We start from the raw sequence: 5507 nt of genomic DNA on the forward strand, positions 1-5507 counted from the left end.
CATCAGCTCTACACTTCAGAAGCTGTACCAAATTACTTTCACCCTCAACGTGTCCACGAAATGCCAAACCTTGTTTAGCAAGTAATTGTATGGATGACAAAACTTTTAGGAGCAAAAAACGTCGCTGGCTTTGGTCAAAACTGAGTTGCATTGATAATTGAGTATCAATGGATGGTTGTGCAGCTGCTGACAGTTTCATCACTGCTTTGTTATGTAGCTGACTTACTTCATGGTGTCTGAATCTCTCCTTCGCTTTTTTCCAGGTGTCAAACCATGTATTACAAATTGAAAAGCTCTTGCCTGATGTATGTGATGAAACTAACTTCTTAGAGGCAGCTGAACAACAAGTAAAGCAAACAACTTTATTACGACTGAGGCAGTAAGTTATCCACGGGTGATCATGACTCCACTATCTTTGAAAATGACAGTTTCCTCTTGATTTTTTCAAAATTCTGGTAGAAAATGTTGGGAGGTAAGGGTTATCGCGTCCAGGTTTACAGCACTCGTTATCACAGAGTTATTTTTGAGGACATGATCTTCATCTTGAACTGTCTGCAAGACACATGCAGCTGCAGCATTAGATACACTAGATCTACGAGTAGCATTGTCATCATCAGTCTCTGATTCGGAGTTGCTGCCAGAAGATATATGACTTTCATCCTCGGCACTTGGTCGTTTTGATGAAGAAGACTGGCCAGGACTGAAGAAAGATACTATCTTCTTTTGCATATTGCAAAGAGGGTTAAAGTAATTATTAACAATAATAATGAATAATTTAAAATAATTATAAAAAATTAAAGTACTAAAATATTTCGACTTGAGGATCCTGTCATCCTAGTAATCGTACACTGGTGCATTTATCAGAACTCAGGATTAACGCCTCCTTGAAGAACTTGAAACTTATGACAAAATTTCACAAAAGTCAGTGTAAAATAAAAAAACGCCCTTTTTGGCACACAAATAAATGGGCGTGGCCAAAAAATCGGCGCGCTTCGCGCTGTTTTTTTTCCTTCGCTTCCATTGCCCCCCTCCTCTGATTCATCTTCCACCGCCACTGTGTACAGTATATCATTCCGGTTTGTTAGGAAGGAGGGTTCATATACAGGTCGCTTGACACTTACTTTACATAAGATAGAAAGGCACATTTGTTCATGATTTACGTGCACGAAGGTGTCAGTAGTACTTCTGTCAACAGCTACTATAATAATTATAATTTAAATTTCAGAATAATTTTTTGTTATTGGGCAACCTGCATCAATGTACTTAGTACAATATACTTGTTTGTCATTAAGTTATCGGTTGTTCAGTTTTGAAATTTTTTATATATTTTATTTCAAACTATATAAAAATTAAGCTCCAGGTATATTCTGATGAGGAGTTAAATGGTACTAGCTGCATGGTGGGTTTGCGTTTTTACAATGAAAAAGGGTTCTGGCACCTCCTGAAGTTCAAAAATTTGGGATTAATGTCATAGAATATAGACTCAAGATCAACTGCATTGTCATATTTACTGGTAGCCATAACTGTTTTTAGCAACAGGCATCGCTAAATGGAAAGGCCTAGTTATAAAAGGCAACTCACTGCCAAATGGCAGTGGGCATGTCATAGTGGCATGCAATACGACTGATAAATTAAACTCACAATGTCATATGTAAAATTTGAAGCATTTTTACAGTTGAAATTATTGTCAGTACATGAGGCAATTGATTACTTTATACTATCTAATAAATTTGTGGTGGCCTATTTGACATAGAACTTATAACATATTCATCTGTACCAAAAATTCAAAATATACAATTTATGGTAGTCATGCTCTTTGATATACAGGGTCCTGAGGTCATTGCGGTGCTATAAAGACAGTAGGACATAGGACCAAGGCATTGTTTTTTGTCAGAAAGCCTTGTTAAACCAATGATTAATTTTTGGAATTATATAATTTTAGTTGCACTGCATGTTAACAAAGGCATTTAATGGTCCTTTTCCATTGTATTCCTTCCCTATAGCTATTTGCAATGAACCTTTTCCACTCTTCAATTGGCCAACTACAAATGTCCATATTCATTATCAGCAAAGTGACCTTGATAATTTTTAATATCCGCTACAAATAGCCACTCACTGCATGCTACATGGCAGTTGTTGCATCAAGTTTGTAGATGTCCTATTGGTTTACTTGCTTTATCTTTCCATTGCCTTTCTAATAAAGGTCATCATGTTAAAGTCGTTGAGTGAATCTGCTATAGAAAATTAATGTTAAGTTAACTGTTATAGTGAATGGGAAAACAAGTCGTCAGGGAATGGTCCCAGCCTGAATTTCTAAGAGTTATAGAATAGGGCATTATTATTGTTAATTTAATATTTTGCTAAAGAAGCAAAATAGTTTGGAAAATGCCACTGAATATAATGGTCAGAAAATTCTTAAACTCAATTTAGCTATCTTGATTTTAGATGAACAGACTGAAGCCACATTAAAGAATGACTGCATGGTGTGTTATCAAATGGGCCATTACCATCATGGATCAGTGGGTGAAGGACAAGTTTGCAAAAAGCAGGTTGCATTCTTTCGTATGTTATGTATTGCAAGCCTAATGCTTTGTATCTGACCACTTTGAGAGAGCTCATCATTAATGAACAAAAAGTTGTGCCTATCCTGCATGCCATACTATATACAGTGTAAGGGTAACACCCTATGTGTTAAAAATAAAGACTATGCTTGGGTCTTAAATCTATTGACATATTTTTAGGTGCCTGTAACACTTCCATGGCATTAGTTTTCCAACGGTATTATAGGACACTCAGCCCTGCTGTAGCATCATCATCTGTGTCATGTTTTCTTGGACCTAATAATTGTCATCATCAGGTTGCAGTCATTTAATTTCATTTAATTTGATTTAGTTCAAGGTGTGTGAGGCTCTAATGCTTTACTTTTATTGATAACAGTAGTGGCACACCATGGGATGATAAGGTGATGAAGTCTCTAGTATCTAGAATAGCTATGATCACAGAGCACAGTATTATGTATGCCATTATCGTGTCAACAAGGCTTTTCTTTTTTCTCACAAATCCTTCTGAAAGCAAATCTAGACGGGGGATTAAGTGAGGATGAGTCTGTTGCCTGTGACAGCACTTGAGGCCTTCATTCATAAGAGTTCTTCATTATACATTGCATTCTAATGTTCTATGTATAGAATTCCAGGATTTTTTTTAATTTGGTACCTGTATTTTATCTTGATTGGCCAATAAAGAGTTGACTCTGTTTGCCATGTTGACATGTTCTTACAAAATTATAACTGTGTAATTCTTGACTTTGGGCAGAATGACTGCATAGTACTACAATTTAAGTATTCAGAAAGAAGACAAAAAATTATCTCTTGTTTTGATAAGATAGAGGACTTTCAATTTTTGCGTGGATTTGTAAAATGTGATGGCATTCTTAAGTAATTTTGACAATAGATCAATGCCTATATTTAGCAAACGAGCTTAACTAATTAAAAAAAGCTAATTTATTTTGATAAGGAATAGGTGGCTCACTGTCTGCTTGTGAAGGTGTTATAACTGTCTTGTTTTTGATTTCGTGCTGTAGCTTGAGCCTCTCTTGACATGGGGCCTGATACCTTATGTAAAGAATACTTGCAATATGCACAGAACCTTATGTAAAGAATACTTGCAATATGCACAGAACCTGAAATCTATAGTATTGGTTTTCCAAAGCCCATGCCACGTGCCTCTTGACTGTGTCTCCGTCCTTTTAGAAGCTAAAACTAAATTTGATCAGTGAATTCATTGTATTTATGTCTTGGAACTGATCAAATAGTTCCCTTCAGTCCTGGAGCAGTTTTTATGTGGGAAACAAAGGAACTATATTGAAAATACTTTAGTACCCAGAAGAAATATTACCCAGACCTGGAGTATGCACTAAAGATGAGCTCCAGCAATACGACTGATGAAATAAAGTCACCATGTCATGTATAGTTTCAAGCATTTTTAAGTTTGAAATTAATGTCATGCATTTGGATCAGTTCTTCTAGAGTAGTCTCTTTGTGTTTTCATTAGAGGGGTGTTACAACTGGTTCAGTATCATGTTCTAAAAAATTGTGATTTAATTAACTGTATTTTATGCCTTGGAATTGATCTAAAAGTTGCCTTGTTTTGTTTGCTGGCTACAGGTACGGAGTGACATATAAAGCAATCTAATATTTGTGCTTTTCCTTTATGATTTTTATAAAGTACATGTGCATGGAAACACTTCTAGTACAACACTGTCTCCTGTACTGATTTATTGCCAGGGGCAGATGGAAAACCTCCAGAAGCTTTCCCTCTTTGGCACCATTATATTTTCTTTGGCATATAAAGAAGAAGTTAGTTTCACTTAAAGGTCATGTACAGTATGTCTTAAACGAGAAGGTGCGGTATAAAAGGCGGGGCCCTGGGCATGGTGGCTTCCGTTTTATTCACGTGTAAAAATGTCGGCTCTAGATGGTGTTGCTTCTTCAAGGAAAAACGCAGGAAGAAAGGGGTTTTGGTACCAAATGGACTTCCATTTTACTCTCAAAGAAGACAAGGACCAGTTCTAGTTAGGCTTGATCGAGTTAAGGGGTCTTTAGGCACTAAAAGAAGGCGCTGGAACTGCTGTCTCATTTACTCGCCGATTTAGTTTAAAAAGAGAATCATTCTGAGGCTCTATCACATGATACTAGTAGTTCTTCTGCTATGCTCAATACTTCAGGTAGTTATAATGTGTTTAAATTAGTGATTATATATAAATAAGGTATGGGTGATGGGGACGAAGAGCAGCCATTTTGTGCATAGATATTCGATCGGCTATTGGGAAACATACATTAGTGTGAGTGTGGTATGGTTGACTGAAGGATGATCAGTTACAGACAGGTATTCTTTGTTAGTATTATTATTATTATTACTATTATTATCAACATCATCAAAACTATTCATAATTTTAGATCGTCATGTGATTTGTGCTGAATTTTGATTCAATGCCAGTTGTGAGTCCTGTAATCGTAACTCAAGTTTATTAGGCACTAGATACAGAAGTAAGTATTATTTGTAATGTAAAGTAATCATATGTTGGCATTAATATTTTTAGGCTCGTACTAGCATTTTTCTTGTGCTGGTATATTACCATCACAGTACTGCCATATTTTTGTCGGCATCACTGGGCACAGTTGGGAAGAGGTACACAGATACAGGAGGCTCCTCACCATCCCAATATCTATTCAACCCTATAATGTTTCTATTTTTAAAAATTTAGAATAATATTTTTGTATTTACTTCTTCCAGTAGATCGTTGAATGTTACAACTGCTACCAAGTACTAGGATCTGAATGAGGACCATGTTGGGATCTTTTGCTGGAACCACTTATACTTGATGATGGTGGCTGATATATGGTATAGTCAGCAGGGCTGTCTGGTCCCAGTGGTGGCGGTTCTTGGGCTGGTTTTCTGTGTAGTAGTGAGGGCTATTCCCTTGCCAATATCACTTATTACCTGCCAGA

At 36.4% G+C, this 5507-nt stretch overlaps 1 long non-coding RNA gene across 2 annotated transcripts; it reads left to right on the top strand.

Annotated features, from left to right (window-relative positions):
• Positions 1 to 4537: 4537 nt before the first annotated feature.
• Positions 4538 to 5189, top strand: LOC109585086 (uncharacterized). Of its 2 annotated transcripts, XR_002186319.1 has the most exons (4): positions 4538 to 4723; positions 4766 to 4884; positions 4956 to 5045; positions 5099 to 5189. It is a non-coding gene; the product is annotated as an uncharacterized LOC109585086 (long non-coding RNA). The 2 variants fall into 2 exon arrangements; XR_002186318.1 differs by having other exon boundaries at positions 4766 to 5045.
• Positions 5190 to 5507: the final 318 nt, after the last annotated feature.

Source organism: Amphimedon queenslandica, unplaced genomic scaffold (genome assembly GCF_000090795.2).
Source record: "Amphimedon queenslandica unplaced genomic scaffold, v1.1 AMPQUscaffold_13120, whole genome shotgun sequence".
Lineage (NCBI taxonomy): Eukaryota > Metazoa > Porifera > Demospongiae > Haplosclerida > Niphatidae > Amphimedon > Amphimedon queenslandica.